Source organism: Elaeis guineensis, chromosome 14 (assembly GCF_000442705.2).
Source record: "Elaeis guineensis isolate ETL-2024a chromosome 14, EG11, whole genome shotgun sequence".
NCBI classification, from domain to species: domain Eukaryota; kingdom Viridiplantae; phylum Streptophyta; class Magnoliopsida; order Arecales; family Arecaceae; genus Elaeis; species Elaeis guineensis.
In genome coordinates this window covers 67,820,251-67,823,081 of record NC_026006.2, presented here as the reverse complement: position 1 = coordinate 67,823,081, position 2,831 = coordinate 67,820,251, and the positions used below count along the sequence as shown (strand labels likewise).

Genomic DNA, 2,831 nt, shown 5'->3' with positions numbered 1-2,831 from the left:
TGGAACAGATAGTGATGGGAGATTGGGAAGGCAAGAGGTGGAAGGAGCGGTGTTGGGCGGTGGCCGATCTACGGTGGTGGCCGATCTGTGACAAGATGGGGCCTAACAGAAGGGAAGAGGAGAGATTAGGAACGGAAAAAAAAATCATGGATCAGAACCTGGGAGCTTTGATATCAAGTTGAATGTTGAGAGAAAGGAAAAAGATTTATTTTTCTATATTGTATGGGACGGAGTAGTCTCCATTATATACAATAATTTTTTCTTTTATAAAGAAACATCATAGTCCATAGCCATCTTTACCATTCCTAATTAGAGTAGCTAATTAGAAAAATACAACCTACTTTCCAACAACTGAAACTGATGCATCTGTAACTACTTGGAAGATACAAAGACTGCTTTCATGTCATACAAATTTTCACCTTTTTCATCTTTTAGTATGATCTTACCGATACTGGAAACAAAGCTCTGTGATTGTTGCTGCAGGCATGGATTAACCTTCATAAATGGCAGTTTTGCATGAGTAGAGTTCCTTGTTTGACTATCTTGTGCCGGTTTGCATGTCTTCTTGCAACATCTTTCGGACTTTTAGTAAATGTAATTTTTACAAGCAAAGCTTGTGAAAGGGGACATGAGCCTCTCTTTTTGTAAACATGCTAAATTTCATTGTGCAACTTGTGGTTGGGTGAACTACCCCCTGAATAGGGAAGCATGAACAGAAGATAACGATGTGTTAGCAAGCTTACTCTGTTCGCTTGCATGTTGTGCATGATGCAATGGCATAATCACCGACATCTATGTATTCGCAGGTTTTGGAGAGGGATAGGATAATGAAAAAGTTCCTGGAAGTTACCGTTCAACCGGAACAAGCGTTGGGTGAAATTTCCTTTGATAAGCTGTACATCAGGTGAAGTTAGAGAACAGGTAGAATCATCCATCAAGGAACATGTTCCCTTTTAACATTATTATCAGCAAGCACTTGTTCTTAGGGAGCTTGCTGTGATTTCATAATTTTATTTTATTTTTTTCTGCACTTTTGCAATGGCTGGAGACCAGATTATAAGGTGGATGTCTAGTCAGGACACCACCTTCCAAAATCTTTTCGATACTACGCGATACAGTAGGAAGAAAGAAGAAATAAAACAGAAAAACAATCAAATACATGGATTAACCAAAAAGACTCGCCTCCACGGGACATGCAAACTTCACTATGAAAAATAAATATTACAAGAGAAGATCTCACTCTCAACCCTCATACATTCAATTTTTCTCTCACAGAAAATTCTTCCTCACAAAATTTCTCTCTCTAGAAAGATCCAGCTGAACTCCTGAAGAGACTGTTGTCCACTATCCACAACCTTGTCCAGACGCACCATTCGAAGGGAAGGCTTCCCATGACCCATTGGTACTGTTTGCCGCCCCTAGACCCGAGAAAAGAGCCAATGCAAGCTTGTTAGACTGATCCTCTGCAGAAGGAGCATCATCCCTGAGATTCAGTAAGTCACTCTCCTCCTGCTGCTGCTTCTTAGGTGGTTCGACCACCTCTGGTTCTGGCTCCGGCTTCTGCTCTGTGTAATCTGAAGGTGCTGGGAGGGCTTAGATGCTGTTCATATCCTGTGCCGGTTCTTCATCGCCAGTCTCAGGGGCTGCCTCCTTTGGAGTGCTCGTGGGCCTCCTTGCCCTGTCCCTCATGAACTCCTCCAACGTTTCTAAAAGCTTGCCTGTGATACGCTGCACCTCTGGGTACTCTGATGAACGGGCCACACCTGTGTCCTTGCACCAACCATAGAAGAGACAGAGCTCGTCAATCTGCTTGGCAGCACTGGCATAGGCCTCGAATGCCTTGACGCAGTCTGGGTAGTCCATGTCGAAGAATCGGTCCAGAAGGACGGCTAATATCTCACAGATGTCAGCATAGAGCTGAAAGCTTTCCCTGACAATTGGATAGAGAGCGATGGGGATCATCCGACTGTGCTTGGCAGCACCAGTGGGACGGCAGGCAAGGAAGCGATCAAGTAGCTGCTGCAGATGGTGCATCCTGCCCAGCACCCTCTCTGGCTTCATGTCTCTCAGGGGAGTTGGTGGCTTCCTCTCTTCCCCCCTCCGCCTCTCATCATAATACCCAGCACTCCCATTTCCTGGTGGGGATGAGTATGAGGACCTCCCATAACTCCCATAAGTGTATGGATCAGGCTCCCCCCTTGGTGACTGGTACGGGCGGCCATTGCCATTGCCATTGCCATTGCCACTACCATGCAGCTTCTGCTCATACACCATGCACTCAAGCCGCTGGTCCAGGTAAAGTGCATAAGTCCGGACAAAGGCAGAGTGATCCCATGAGTTGGAGTGAGTGTCATCACGGAAGTCGGACATGTTGAGGAGGCGAGTTCCCCTCCGAGTTGCATAGAGGATCTCATGCTGGAAACCTGGGTCTCCATCAATTAGGAGGCGGTGCACAAGCAGGAGGCACTTGAGGGCCACAATATAGTTGTGGGTCTTGCCCAGCCTCTTGGACAAAGTTGCAATGCAGGAACTGACATATGCACGAGAATAGGAGGTCAGGCTGAGGATCTCCCTCAGGTATTTCCCATCAGCAGGCTCGTCATCGTGGCTCGTAGCCTTGACAATGGCCACATCAAGGTCAGGGGCGATATTGCAGCACACCTTGGCCAGACCAATGCTGGTCTGGTCCTTCACTGTTCCCAGGGCCTTTCTGATGGTGCTGGCTGCCATCTTCTTTTCAACAACAAGTTAATCCTCTTTTCCTTTCAATTACTCCCAATTGCTCTGGGCTGCTGTAGCAAATGCAAGGAGCTACAGTTACTAGAAGTAGA

At 46.5% G+C, this 2,831-nt stretch overlaps 1 pseudogene; it reads right to left on the bottom strand.

Annotated features, from left to right (window-relative positions):
• Positions 1 to 1,164: 1,164 nt before the first annotated feature.
• Positions 1,165 to 2,815, bottom strand: LOC105037761 (probable clathrin assembly protein At4g32285; annotated as a pseudogene).
• Between the last annotated feature and the right edge of the window lie 16 nt (positions 2,816 to 2,831).